Source organism: Giraffa tippelskirchi, chromosome X (assembly GCF_054371585.1).
Source record: "Giraffa tippelskirchi isolate mGirTip1 chromosome X, T2T-mGirTip1v1.2.pri, whole genome shotgun sequence".
Classification (NCBI taxonomy): Eukaryota; Metazoa; Chordata; class Mammalia; order Artiodactyla; family Giraffidae; genus Giraffa; species Giraffa tippelskirchi.
Window position 1 is genome coordinate 53,505,542 of NC_137289.1, and position 15,192 is coordinate 53,520,733.

Consider the following 15,192-nt stretch of genomic DNA (forward strand, 5'->3'; position numbering starts at 1 on the left):
TTACTATATTTAATGCTATATTAACATGTTTATTTTCATTTTGGTGTATACTTACATAATTTTATGTCACTTCATTCATTCTATGCACAGAGTTTTATGTTTTGCCTTTTCCACTTACCTATCGATAACTTTCTGTCTTTGTCCTTAGTACTCAGGATTCTAATTTCTGATAGCTGATTAATATTCCTTCTTGCTTATTTAGCATAATTTACTTAGTCATTCCCTCATCTGTTGTGTTTTGACTGTCTTTTATGCTATACGTTCATCTTCTAGTAGAGTGGCCAAGCAAAAGTTTGACCGTACCATCAGCAATTGCTACAAATCATAATCCCTAGGTGTTTCTGCTTGACTATCCCATCTCTCCCATTTCTATCATAGTGTTGGTCCAAACTCGGCCTGGAAAGGATGGTCATTAGTGAAAGATCTTTACATATAGTACAAGGTTGCAAGGGGATGCCTACAGTGCAGTAAGCTCTCTGTCATTATCTCATTTAATTTTCTCGTTATGTCCATAAGAAGGTGTTGAGTTACTTACAGACATTTGGGATGGAGGAGGATGGTGGGTGGGTAGGGTGAGTTGCCTACTGGTGGAGAGGAAGAAAGGAGAGAATAATGGCGGTAATCTATTTACTAAGCATGGAACATGATTCCTGGGTTGGGAAGATCCCCTGGAGAAGGGAAAGACTACCCACTCCAGTATTCTGGCCTGGAAAATTCCATGGGATACAGTCCATGGGGTTGCAAAGAGTCGGACACGACTGAGGCACTTTCAAACATGGAAAAAGCTGTCCTTGCAGGAGGGTAAATGTGTTTGAATATCTTCCTTTCCTTCTCTCACCCTAGATTTGCCAGCTTCCCACAACTTGTGATTCTCAATTCTGCACAGTGGAAGCTAAGATTGATCTGGTTAAGGACATATTTTTTTTTTACACTCTTGAAGTCAACATTTGAAGTGTTTCTAAGTGAGCAAAATTTCCTTTTGCTCATCCTGATTTTTCTTTGAGTTCAAAGTCTGCCCCCTGTTATAAGAAGTATTAAGAAATTTTTAATCCTGCTTGAGCAGTAGATTATTCTGTTTCCCAAGGCCAACTTGCCTGAGGACTTCTTTGGGATGCTGCTAGAGAATTGAATCATAATTTATCCATTCTTTGTAATTTCATCAGAACACCTGATGTGTTTTTGAAAAATGTAGGGACCCAGGCTAATTGGCCTAGCCTTGTGATCAGCAGTTTTCAGGAATGACTACCTAGGCCTAACTTTGAAATCCTTGTGAATTTGGTCAGTAAAAACAGAATAAGGTATTAAAATATACAAAGAGCTGCCACCATGTGGGCATCTGCTAACCTTTGCATACCATAATATTCTTCACTAGTGGGCATGTAGAAGAAGCTCAAAGGAATCTTTTTGATGGTCATGACATGATTAATTAGAAGGAGAGTGTGAACAAACTATTTCATAGGAGGTTCTTGTAATGAGTAGTGAATTTTGGATATGTTCAAGATTATCTGCTTTCTCCTCTTTATATCAGCAAGTCAGAAGCGTTCATTCAGCAGCCACTCTGTTTAAGACTATGTGCAAAGCACTGTGGAATATATGGTGATCTATTAAACCGGTTCTTATTCATTCCTTCAAGCTTAAATTCTAGTTGTGGTGACAAGATATGAAAAATTAGGTAACACAGGAGATAAATAGTTCAAGACTATAACAGAAAAGGTGTCATGAGACAAAACATTATTATTTGACAAATGAATGCTGCAGACAAGTGTTCAAGGAGTCACAAGAAGATAGAGTTGAAAGGCATGCTGATATAGTGCCTTTTCTTCTGCTGTTCTCTGTGCCTGAAATGTCCATTGCATACATCCCTCCCTACCTTTAAAGCCCCTGTTTATCTTTCAACAGCTTGTTTACTCATAGCTTCCCTAGTTCAGACTTCATCAACCCACCCAGAGTTAATGACATTATCTTCAATGAGCTCATAGAAATTTAAACTCCTTGAGTCTATAAAAATACATTTTATTTCTGCAGTTATTTATTTACACACTGTACTACTCCATTAGATGGAAATTCTCAAGGGTAGAGTCAGTTTGATATGAATTTATCTTTCTGTCCTAAGAACTGATCATAGAATTGGATACTCAGTGTTCAATACATTTGTTGAAACAAAATTAATATAGTGGAAATAGCACTGAATTTTGAGTCAGCAACAACAGTGTCTGACTTAGGAAATACTTTTAGGAAATGTGTGTCAGTCATGTCCCCTTTATGGGCTAAATAGAATGATCTCCAAAGTTTTTATAATAGTTAAAATTGTGTAATCTTAGACTGGAAGTGATTCTTAAATTTTCCCATAGCTGCTGTTGACAACATCTGTAACACCAACATCAATGGCAAACGTTTACTGCAAACCTGCCACGTGCTAAGCATAGATCAAAAGTTATTTCCTTCAAACCTCCAAATAACCTTATGTGGTCAATGCTATTACGCTTATTTTCCTGATGAAGAAACTGAACTCCAAGACGTGGACTAATATGCCCAGAGTTACACTGGTGGAAACTGTTGAAATGGAGATTCTAGTTCAAATATTTCTGAACTTACAAGCCTATGCTCTTTAACAACCTCACTATGGACCCTAATGCTGGGAAGGATTGGTGGCAGGAGTAGAAGGGGATGACAGAGGATGAGATGGTTGGATGGCATCACTGACTCAATGGACATGGGTTTGGGTAAACTCCGGGAGTTGGTGATGGACAGGGAGGCCTGGAGTGCTGCAGTCCATGGGGTTGCAAAGAGTCGGACACGACTGAGCGACTGAACTGAACTGAACTGAACTGAATGCATTCTCAAACCTGAATACACATTCCAGTCATTAGTTTCTTTTTTTGTTTTGAATAGTGACGACCAGGCCCAACTCTTCTGGGATGCTGGTTCAGTTAGTCTGAGGAGTGGACTGAACGTTGGCCATTTTAAAAACTGCCCCAAGGGATACTCTTGTGCCCCCAATTTGAGAGCTACTGCATTGTATTCTTCAGCCTTTGAGACTGCAGCTGAGTCTTGTGAAATGGTAGAGTGTAAATGGACAAGGGAAAGGAGAACATTCTAGATAGAAAAAAAAAGTTGAAGCTTTTAGGTGATGCACAGCTGTTTGAACGTGTCTTATTTCTCTGAAGGAAGAGTCCTTTGTGATATCAAAACCACTGAGCATATAGACTAGACTTTATCTGTGGTGCAAGTGTGCTTGAAAGCAGTTTCAATGCAGTTTCCCAGTTTAAGAGGGAAAGGGCTTCTGCAGTGGCCTGTACTGGGTCTTCTGCCACCGTTTCTCTAACAAAGGTCAATGGGACAAGCTATTTCCTTGCTTGGGGACAGTAGTTTCTCTTTGCTGTGTGCACTGGACTGCAAACCTCTCCATTTCTACATGATGATTTCTGTCTGGAATTTGTAAATCAGATTATCTGGGTGAGAAAGCTGGATTTTGAAAAAGACATGAAATGGCCTCTCCTTGCTTTATGGTCTTTATGGCCAACTCTTGTCTCGAGGCTGGCTTTACAGCACTCTTGGAAACCTTCCTCTCTGGCCAATGCGTTAAAATAAGCAATTTATTTTGGGTTTTGGCAGCAGCTGCTGCTGTGATGTTGGGGGTGGCTTCCTTAGGAAGGACGGTATCCCTGAGGGAGTGTGCAACTGGAAAGAATTTGGTAATAAACCAGCTGCTGAATAATTCCTGAATGTTCTGAAAGACTCATTGGAGTGGAATTGTCAGGAAAGGGACACCTCAATTATGAACATTTCAGAATGCTCAAATTGTTTGCCTTTTACAAGCATAGACTTAGCTTAGACTTTGTTGGCAATACACTTCCTGCTGAAGTGTATTGGCTAGATTAACTATGGCTTAAAAATACAGTTATCAAGCTAGAAAGTGCCATTTTGACATTTTCTGGAAACGGGCTCTAGAGGAGGACTGTGAGTCTCAGTACGTTGTACAGCATCTTGGTGAGGTCGCTTCTAAATGTCTCAGCTGCAGAGGTTGATGGTGCTTAAAAAGGGAAGAAGATCACCTTGGATCAAACCCAAACTTGTAGAATGCAATATATTTCTTTCCAGTTTTGACTGCTTGCTCACATCAAAATAGACTTCGGCAAATGGTGTTTGGATTTGATAACTCTGTGCACCTTACTAGACTCTACCTTGAAACGGCTCTCTCCAGTTTCTCCATAACCTTAGCATAGATAACTAGGTACTTAGTTGGAAAATAGGGCAGACTCTGAGAAGCAGAACATCTATACTCTTAATTCATGGTAAAACCTGTCCTGTGCAGTGAAAGATGGGATGGTCTGAATATTGCCAAGATCCTAAATATTAGGGATTCATAAGAATTAGGATAGACAAAATATCCGTAGAGATTAGGCATTCTGCAGTTAAGCATATCTGGAGTTTAAATCCTGGATTTACTGCTTGCTAAATTGGATGATCCACATTAGCTTTCTGAGTCATTTCTTCACCTGATTATGTTGGGAGAATTTAATGAGATGCTGCATATGATTTGTTTAATAGGAGTACGTGTGCTCAGTTGCTTAGTCATGTCCGACTGTTTGTAGCTACATGGACTGTAGCCTGCCAGGCTCCTCTGCCTATGGAATTTTCCTAGCAAGAGTACTGGGGTGGAGTTTAATTTCCTATTCCAGGGGATCCTCCCAGCACTGAGATTGAACTCATATCTCTTGTGTCTCCTGCATTGGCAGGCAGATTCTTCACAACTAGCACCACCTGGGAAGCAGTGAATGACTATTAGTGAGAGGGTAACAGGCAGGAAGGCCGCGGGTCTCCAAAGGGAGGAAGTAGGCTGCAAGTGTCAGACATTTTTATCTCTCTTAAGCGGCAGGAGGAAACAAACTACATGATGATTTCTGTCTGGAATTTTTCCCTTCTCTATACACATTTAAAAGAGGTTTCTCTTAAAATACTGTGTTGCCATGATACCTGGTTTCACCTGAAGTTAACTATTCTCAAACCTTGAGTTAACCAATGCATTTTTCTTATGGAAATGTTTGTCTTAAGCTATGTTAATGTACTGTGCATTTACCCCAAATGCTGTCTTCAAGTTGGTTCCACCTAATGGCTCAGAACCTACTTGACAAACCAGTATGTTATACTTCGACATTGTTCCCCTAATCTATGTAAACGAAACTATTTGCATGATCTGCCTTTCTGCAAGATTCAAGTCAATAGTTTTACCTCCCGGGGATAACTCGTCTGGTGTTAAGATTATCCCAAAATGCATCTTATGGATGAGGGGCCTGGTGCCATTCTGAGTTTTAAGACATTCCTTTCTTTCATTAACAAACTGCTAGTGACTATATAACATCCAGCTGAAGACTAGCAGCGGGGCACTCTTTCTGCCCCCTTCTGATGCCTATGTCAGAAGCTTTCTCTATCTCCTTTATACTTTAATAAAACTTTATCACAAAAGCTCTGAGCGATCCAGCCTCGTTTCTGGCCCTGGATTGAATTCTTCTCCTCCAGAGGCCAAGAATCCCAGCCGTCTTTTCTTGGTCCAGCAACAACCTTTCATTAGCTATGGATGAAAGTGGAGTTTGGTGGAGAATGGATACATGTATATGTGTGGCTAAGTCCCTTTGTTGTCCACCTGAAACTATCACAACATTGTAAATTGTCTATACTCCAGTATAACATTAGGGCTTCCCTGGTGGCTCAGTGGTAAAGAACCCACCTGCCAATGCAGGAGATGCAGGTTCAATCCCTGGGTCGGGAAGATTCCCCTAGAAGAGGAAAATGGCAACCCACTCCAGTATTCTTGTGTGAAGAATCCCAGGGACAGAGGAGCCTGGTGAGCTACAGAGTACAGGATCACAAAGGGTTGGATACAACTGAGCGACTATGCACACAATATAAAATAAAAAGTTAAAAATATGGGCTATTATTATTAGACTGTGATTTTTTATTACTTCCATCACTACCACATGTTTTTGCTGCCTTCATCCCAGATTCTCCATGGCTGCCTATTGCCCCCCAGTGGAGTGTCCTTCCTGTCCTATAGAGTGAGTCCCATGATCCAGATGTCACTGACCTTTGATTCAATCCTTTTGAATGATGTTCCCTATTACTTGGCAATTGACTCCACTGTTTATCAATGAGGTGACCTCTGTGAGGCTTATTTCTTCAACTGTAAAATAAAGAAATGATTTTACCTCCTTCATATTGCTGTTGAGAGGATTAAGCGAGATAATCCTTGTAAAGGGCTTAACTCAGCATCTGGTCTGTGGTAGTACTCTCTAAAGGTCGCCTGCTTTTACTTCTCTGTGCTCTTCAGAATAGGATAGTGGTGAGACTGGCAGAAAGAAACTGAAAACACAGGTTGAAATGTTATTTCCTTCATGGAAAATATCAAGAGACATAAAGGGATGGTTATGTATAGCGGTAGATGGAGTATTATGTATCCAGATGAAAGCATGGTTCTCAGGTTCCCACACTTTCCCCTAGGGATGTGAAGCTTTGAGCTACACGATTTGCCTAGAGTAAGAATTTTACCAGGCTCTGAAAGATCTTTTTGCCATCCTTATTTTATTTTCTTTTAATCCTCTCCTGGTCCCACCCAACTGTTCTACAGATTCTGGCTACAAATCTACATACCTACCTACCAGGGGCAAATAAATGATCACAACTCCTTCACATTCCTAAGTACTTATGGGAAGATTGGGTGAAGGGAAGGTTCCTTTCCTGGAAACATCAGTTAGCATGTTTGAGATCTACTTCTGTTGGACTTTGGTGATGTTTTGTAATAGGATTTATTTTTAGTCTGAAGTAGTAAGACCTTGGCTTCGAATTGGAACAAGCATCCCTAGATGGGATTTTTTTCCCTTGGAAAATGCTCAATATAAAATGATGCAAACTTGTGAAAAATTCTATTAGTATGGCAGTATGGCAGTGGGTAGAGAAGTGAAAATACCTGCCCCTTAATCCACAGGCCTACCCTCCCCATCCCTACCCCGGGGACAACCACTTTTAACTCTTTGTTGTGTATCCTTCTAAATTTTTCCCCATTCAACTATAAACAAATATGTCCAAAAATTGGATTCTACTGTAAATATTGATCTGCTTCCCCTTCTATATAATAGCATCTCTTGGAGTTATTTCTGTGTGAATACATCAAATTTTCTTTCTTTTTTTAGCAAGTATATAGTATAGATGCACTTTCAGATAACTTCATTTTTTTCGTCTTTACGAACAAACCAGATTTTGGATGGTAATGGCATTTACAAGTTAATTAAGCTTATTAAATTCACACAATTATTAAGTGAGAAAGTCAGGATTTGGGCCCATGTTGGCTGACTCCAGATCACATGGTATTAACTGCTAAGCATTCCTTTATTTCTGTAACTTAAGTACTTTACCCTCAGTTTCTAATATAAGCAATAGTTATGAGGTATTAACAAAATTTCAGAGTTGGAATAGACCTTTGAGACGGGTTATTTATTCTAACCTCTGACTCTCTAAACAAATCATTAGATGGTTTCTCTTTGGGCAAATCATTTCTGAAACATAATTTTGGAGATATAAACTCCATTGAATTATTTGAATTTGCAGTTGCAGAAACTTTGGGTTGCTTAAGGAATAGTTTATCTTACATCCTTCATATTTTATATCACCATTTTTTGTATGATATGCTAATACTCTGAAGTCAGTAGGATAAACTGTTATTAAGTCTATTTCACAAGTGGGGACATTTAGGCTCAGGGAAATTAAACAGCTTAAATTTTTTATTGAAGTATAGTTGATTTACCATATTATGTTAGATTTAGGTGCACAACACAGTGATTTGGTACTTTTGCAGATTATACTCCATGATAGGTTATTACAAGATAATGAGTATAATTCACTGTTCTACGCAATCTATCTTTGTTGATTATGTATTTTGATGTAGTAATTTGCATCTGTTAATTTTATACTCATATCTTGCCTCCCCATTCCCTCTTCCCTTAGATAACCACTAGTTGGTTTTCTATATTTGTGAGTCAGTTTTGCATATACATGCATTTCTATTATCTTTAGATTCCACATTTAAGTGATATCGTACTGTATTTGTATGTCTCTTTCTGACCTGTTTCACTAACCACAATATTATCTAGGTTCATCTATTTTGCTGCAAGTGACAGTATTTCATTATTTCATGGCTAATGTTCTAGTGTATATATACCAAATCTTATTCCAATTGTCTGTTGATGGGCACTGGTTGCTTCTTTAAATGTAAATAGTGCTGCTATGAACACTGGGGTGCATATATGTTTTCAAATTAATATTTTCACTTTTTTCTAGATGTTTATCTAGGACTGAAATTGTTGGATCATATGGTAGTCCTATTGATATTTTTAATTTTTTTTAGGAACCTCCATACTGTTTTATGTGTTGGCTGAACCAATTTTCATTCCTACCAACAGTGTTCAAGGGTTTCTTTTTCTCCACATCCTCCTGAACATTGGTTCTTTGTAGACTTTTTGATGGTAGACATTCCTGGTAGCTCAGATGGTTAAGAATCTCCCTGCAATTCAGGAGATTCAGGTTTTATCCCTAAGTCTGTAAGATACCCTGAAGAATGGAATGGCTACCCACTCCAGTATTCTTGCCTGGAGAATTCCATGGACAGAGGAGCCTGGTAGCCTACAGTCCATGAGGTCACTAGGAGGCAGATACGACTGAGTGACTAAAACACACACACATACATTGTGACTGGTGTGAGGTAGTACCTTGTTGTTTCTATTTGCATTTCTCTAATAATTAGTGACGTTGAGCATCTTTTTTTGAACAGCTTATAGTTATACAGATAGTTAACTGAAAGCAACCTGAATATCAGTTGAAGGAGTTTTGACCTTTAGACTTTTACCTGAAGGGATCGAGGAGTTACTGAAGGTTTTGAATAGAGGTGCATGCATGCTAAGTCGCTTCAGTCGTGTCCAACTCTGTGCGACCCTATGGACAGCAGCCCACCAGGCTCCTTTGTCCACAGGATTCTCTAAGCAAGAATACTGGAGTGGGTTGCCATTTCCTTCTCCATTGGTCTCTAGAGGTTAAGAACTAGTTTTATTTTTCCAAATTATTAGCAGTTGGGAGTCATATGTATAAATGATTTACTTTTAATAATAAATATGTATTGATTTATAATGTAAATAATAATGCAAGTAACTTGGAATTTAAAAAATAGAACATGTAAAGTGAGCATTTTTATGATTATTAGATCATAAATCATTAGAATATATTTATATTATATATAAATCTACACGTTAGAAGATGCTACTGAAATTTTGCTCTATGGAATATAGAATATCACCAGGAAGAATTAGATGATGACTGTGAAACAGATTCTCCCCTTACAGTACTACTCCTGTCATTTAAAGTTTTGACAACAGTTGTGGCTGGAGACTGGAGCACTTTACGAGAAAGCGTCATTCTTCCATCAGCTGGATCACATCCGAAGTATTTCACCTGAATTTCTTGGCCACCTTCTAATCCTAAAGCACTGGAATGTTTAATCTTTCATTGATCAAGTTGTGTGTTCTGAAGCAGTACTGCAGTCATATTTGGATAGAGTTTAACCATTACTCCAGTGTCTCTGGTTTCAGTTATTGTGGCAGTGTACACTGCTCCAAATTCTAATTGCTGCTCTTGATCATCTTTGCAGATATCAGTAATGAAGTCTCTTGCTTCATGCATGGCAGTAGGTGTTGGTGCAAAGATAGAAAATGTTTCTTCATCTACTTGGCTAATAGTGACTCCTGTTTTAACCTGAAGTTTTTTTAAATGATATCCACCCAGTCCAACAAATTTTGCTCATTTTGATAATGGAACCTGAACAGTTTCTACAACAGGTCCATTTTCTTTTCTAGATGCTCGAGGTTTTGAAACAGTTTTGTTTATTATCTATAATATCTCCTTTTTTGCCATTGAGGCTTGCTGAATGGCCTCCATTACAATTTTTATTGGTATTCCAGGTATTGAATAGAGGTGAGGTTGTGGGATTAGATGGATGGGATAATTAGATGATTTCTGATAACACTAATGCTTGCTCCTTGGAAGAAAAGTTATGACCAACCTAGACAGCATATTAAAAAGCAAAGACATTATTTGCCAACAAAGGTCCATCTAGTCAAAGCTATAGTTTTCCCAGTAGTCATGTACGGATGTGAGCGTTGGACTATAAAGAAAGCTGAGTGCCAAAGAATTGATGCTTTTGAACTGTGGTGTTGGAAAAGACTCTTGAGAGTCCCTTGCACAGCAAGGAGATCCAACCAGTCCATCCTAAAGGAAATCAGTCCTGAATATTCATTGGAAGGACTGATGCTAAAGCTGAAACTCCAATACTTTGGCCACCTGATGCGAAGAACTGACTCATTTAAAAAGACTCTGATGCTGGGAAAGATTGAAGGCAGGAGGAGAAGGGGACGATAGAGGATGAGATGGTTGGATGGCATCACCGACTCAATGGACATGAGTTTGAGTAAACTCCGGGAGCTGGTGATGGACAGGGAGGCCTGGTGTGCTGCAGTCCATGGGGTCGCAAAGAGTCGGACATGACTGAGCGACTGAACTGAATGCTTCAGAAATAAGACTGGGAAGAGCCAAGATAGTAAGGCAGGCCAGCTATTTAGGTATGAATAGATAAAATCCATGGGTACTATTGATAGCAATCAGTCCGAAGAGGAAGGGATGACTGGAAGAAATACCAAGAAAACAATATTTTTAGAGCTTCATCACTAGCTGGAGATAGTAGTATTAGTCACTCAGCTGTGTCCGACTCTTTGTAACCCTAGGGACTGTAGCCCACCAGGCTCCTGTGTCCATGGGATTCTCCAGGCAAGAATACTGGAGTGGGTTGCCATTCCCTTCTCCGGGGGATCTTCCCAACCCAGGGGTCAAACCTGGGTCTCCTGAACTGCAGGCAGATTCTTTACTGCATGAGATACAGGGAAGTCCCAGCTAGAGATAGGGGACTAGAAAAAGAAAAGAGATAAGGATAATCCAAACATATTAGTTGGATTGTTTAGATAGTGGAATCTTTTACAAATAAGAAAATCAGAGTTGGAATGAAGAACAGTTTGAGTTAGGAACTGCTGTATACTGGTGGCTAGATATTTAAGTAAAAATGTGTAAGTATTTTTGAAAATGTAGTACTGGGGCTTGGATGAAAGCATTTCTGAAGGTTCAGGCTCGATTGTCTTCCATCTTTACACAACTGTTCACACACTCAGTTTAGTAGGTCAGTAAGGAAATTTTAAAAATCATCTATTCTGAGTCCCTCATTTTATAGATGAGACCAATTTATAAAATAACTTGTCTGAGGTCTTAAGTTTCCTGACAAATCAGATTTCCTGAGTCTCTGTTCTTGCTCTTTACTGAACATTAGGTGTTACAGACTGGTAATGGTCCACTGATAGTTGTGCTTGTCTAGGGGAGTATTCTGTGTTATTGGTCACAAATACTTACTGCCTTTCTCTGGGAGAGGATTAAACTCTTCCTTCCCATTGATGTGGTCAGCCTTGGCCATGTGACTTGTTTTGGCAAATGAAATGTGAGCAGAGTCACCTCTGTGCAATATTTCTGAGAGGAACTTTAAAGCATGATTTAAGTACATCATTTCAGTGCATTATTCACCAGGCTTTCTTTCTTTTTCTTCTGCCATGAGTTCATCAATATTCTAGACAGAAGAATCTTTGTCAGCCTAAGTCCTAGACTAAACATGCTGTGCAGCAGAGTTATGACTGATCTTTGATGGGATTGTAATATGAGTAAGAACAACCTTCTGTTGTAAGCTGAAAATCTGGGATCATGTGTAAATACAGTATAACCTAAGCAATCCTAACTGATATAATCTTCATCATAAAACAAACCTGCATCAGTGAGTAACATCTGAAAATTTTGAGAGTTAACATAGAGATCCAGACCAGATTTCTGGTGAAAAATTGGAAGGGCTGACACATTTGGCCTAGGTGCCACACATTGGCTGAGGCTGTATAGCATCTACCCCTGTAGAAATAGAAGCTAACACTGTAATTTACCCCCAGCATCCTATAATCCCTAACTCTATCTTATGCTCATCCATCTTCTTCTCCACTTGTTTACATTACCTATCTGGCCCTTGTAAGCATTTGAATCTGCCTCGCTGGGTTTATATAAAAATTTCCTACCCCGCAACAAGAAAATGCTGGAGACAAAAAGAACTGAAACCTGAAAGTGAAACTTTACTTAATACCCACCTGCATGGATGAGATAAAGAATCAATGGGGAGACATTTAATAACTGGTTAGAAATGGAAGAAGAAACCCAGAATTGGAGAGTTACCAAATCAAACAAAAAAACAAGGAAGAGACAAGTGAAGAAGAGGGGATGGTCAACCTCAGGGAAATCGACAGAGTTCAAGAATAAAGACAGTGAAGAAAAGCAGGTAAAATGTGACCTTTGAGAGAATAATTGCAGTGTTCTGATGATCATGGAAGACAGAAGATAAGAAGTTAAGGAGCTGCTAAGAAAATGTAGGTGTTGAGATAACTTTTTTTTCCCCCCACAAATTGGCATTGAATGTAAGGAGAAAAATAATTGGCTTCTAAAATGGCAGCAAAATCAGGCCAAATGTGTTTTATCCCTCCTCTTGTGTTTTTTTTTTTTGGGGGGGGGTGGTGTGGGAGTGTCTGTGATGGGTAAGGAGTAACACATATTTGAAAAGCATTGGCAAAAGAGTGAGTAAAGAGAAACCAGGTAATTGAGGGAGGAAAGTTTGGGAGGTGGTTTGGAGTCATCAATAGAGACTACAGGTGAATCAGTTAGTTTTGGAAATAAGTGATAATAGACTTTCATCTAAGTCTTTTAATGTGGGATATGGGGCCTTAATGAACCATCAGTAGTGACTCAGAAGAGAGCAGTATCTGGGCCCCATGATGTGCGTGGGTAATGGAAGTATGATGACCTTGTCTCTGAACTACGGTTTGGAGATGGTCTGCTCTCTCTGGTTACAATCTTGAATGGAGTGCAGACACACAGTGAAGGATCTGATAACTGACAGACCGAATGCCATTTGTGGCAGGAACCTGAGCCATGTGCCCAGATACAATCTGGCTGCCTTTCTGACCCCCTTTTCTGTCAGTTCTGCAACCACACTAATAAGAATTGTCTCTTATCTCCCATAGGTTAATGAGTTTGAGAAGGAAAAATGCAGTTTATTATGATGGCAGGAAGGGCAATGCAAATGGCAACTGAGAAATTTGAAATTTCTTTTCAAAGGTCTTTGAACTTAATTTCAAGAGGCAACCATCACATTCATGACACAGCACCCTGTGAAGAATATAGAATGACAAAAATATGTTACTGTCAGTAATTTTCATCCTATGCTTCTATACCCTCAGGAGACCCTCTTGGTGGTCTGCATACTGTGCCCTTATACTATTAGTGTTTATGTCAGTGTCTCTGTCTCTATCAATGACAAAAAGTAGGGATTTACTTATGCTGTATTAGCATCTCATTATCATGCTTGCCTTTGGACCGAAAAATAGCAACTGATCTATAGATATCCCCCGTCACATAGCAAAAACAGAGAAGCTGCTGTGCATCATGATATTTGTGGAGGCCATGCTATCATTCCCGCTATGACGGCAATGAGAGTATTGCCAAGGAATGCATTTCTAGTGGAGTCTTAGTGGATAATAAAGGCGAATCAAATGGTATGTGTTTTCTGCCGCAACAGAAGCATCAGCATATATGCCACTGTACCTGATATACTCTGTTTTGTGAAGGCACGTTGTTAATATGGAGGGTAGTTGGAATGGGTTCTGATAGTAGGTGGACCATAGGTTCATTTGCCTTGGAAGAGACCGGAGGATAGAAACAAAATTATGCTAATTGCCCCATTCTTCTGGGGTTTTAGTTACTTTTCCATTATTTCAGTAGGTTCATTTATCTGAGTTTTGAATGGGGCCAGAATATATAGAGGAGATTGGTGGTGCAGTGTGGGAAAGTTTCTGCTGCAGGACGAAATGTACAGGGAGGAAAGGGACTGATTCTTGGACTGTAGAATAAAAAGGGAATGACTGATTCTGAGCTCTATTTAATTCACCTTTATTCTATATTTCTCTGTTACTAGGCTGCACTAAGCACAAAAATTAAGAATTAGTACAATGGGCAAAGGGCTTCCCTGATGACTCAGTGGTAGAGAATCCGCCTGCCCATGCAGGAAGCACAAGTTCTATCTCTGGGTCAGGAAGATCCCTTGGAGAAGGAAAAGATTTGGACACAAAATAGCAACTAAACAGCAACAACAATGGTCAAGACACATGATCTAACCAGCTTATTCTTCCAACTATGACAGTAAAAGATATGCTATTATAGACCTCTTCTGACATCAGCTATTTTCCTTAATTACATGAATGTTATAAATCACTTAGTAGTTCATACTTTTATAGCTGGCTTCAGATAGGAGACTGAAAAATCCAGGAACCTCAAGGATGAGTGGGAGCTAGGCAGTGGTAGTGGGTTGAGGAGAAGGGGTTGCATTCTGGACAGAGAAAAAAACATGCAATTTCCCTGAGGTGATAGAAAGCAGAGGATGTCTGGGGATTTGAAAGAACATCTCGGAAGCCTGATGACAAGTGGGAGGGAGTGGTATTAGAGGAGAATGGAGAGATAGGCAAGGGTTACAAGCCTAAGAATATCCTTTGTGAAACTGTGTCCTGAGTCCCATGAATGTTCATTAAAAGCAAGTTCATGATATTGTTAGAGGTATTACACTAGAAAGTCTCCATATTCTTGGGCTTCTGTTGTACTCTACCGTCACTCATTTGAGCATTCATTCAACAAGCATATATTGAAGGTCTACTATACACCATGTACTTCAGGCAGAACTGTATACCTTCTAGATCTTTGTGAATTACAGGCTGCCACTTACAATGTGGTCACTTTGTCAGTCCTGTCATGATAGTGAGATTTAGATTCTTTTCATTATTATTATCTTGGGTTTAGTATTGTAAGTTTGGAGAACAGAGCCCAATGTCAGTGACTTCTGATGCGAACAATCTGAAATACATCTTCAACCGGTGTCCCTAAGCTCCTGGTGGGCAACAGCAAGAGAGGGAATGGGAACTAGAGCTGTGTCTTTGTGCCATTAAAGCAGCATTTGGGAAGATGCTAAACTTAGTT

The 15,192-nt window shown here is 39.4% G+C and overlaps 2 protein-coding genes and 1 pseudogene across 2 annotated transcripts in view; 1 reads left to right on the top strand and 2 right to left on the bottom strand.

Moving 5' to 3' along the window:
- Positions 1-15,192, top strand: part of IL1RAPL2 (interleukin 1 receptor accessory protein like 2) — a 1,535,365-nt gene that overhangs the window by 586,926 nt on the left and 933,247 nt on the right. The window lies entirely within an intron of this gene.
- L1TD1 (LINE1 type transposase domain containing 1) overlaps positions 1-15,192 on the bottom strand; it is a 789,799-nt gene that overhangs the window by 398,031 nt on the left and 376,576 nt on the right. The gene's annotated exons all lie outside the window — the stretch shown is intronic.
- Positions 9,337-13,848, bottom strand: LOC145536469 (polyribonucleotide nucleotidyltransferase 1, mitochondrial pseudogene; annotated as a pseudogene).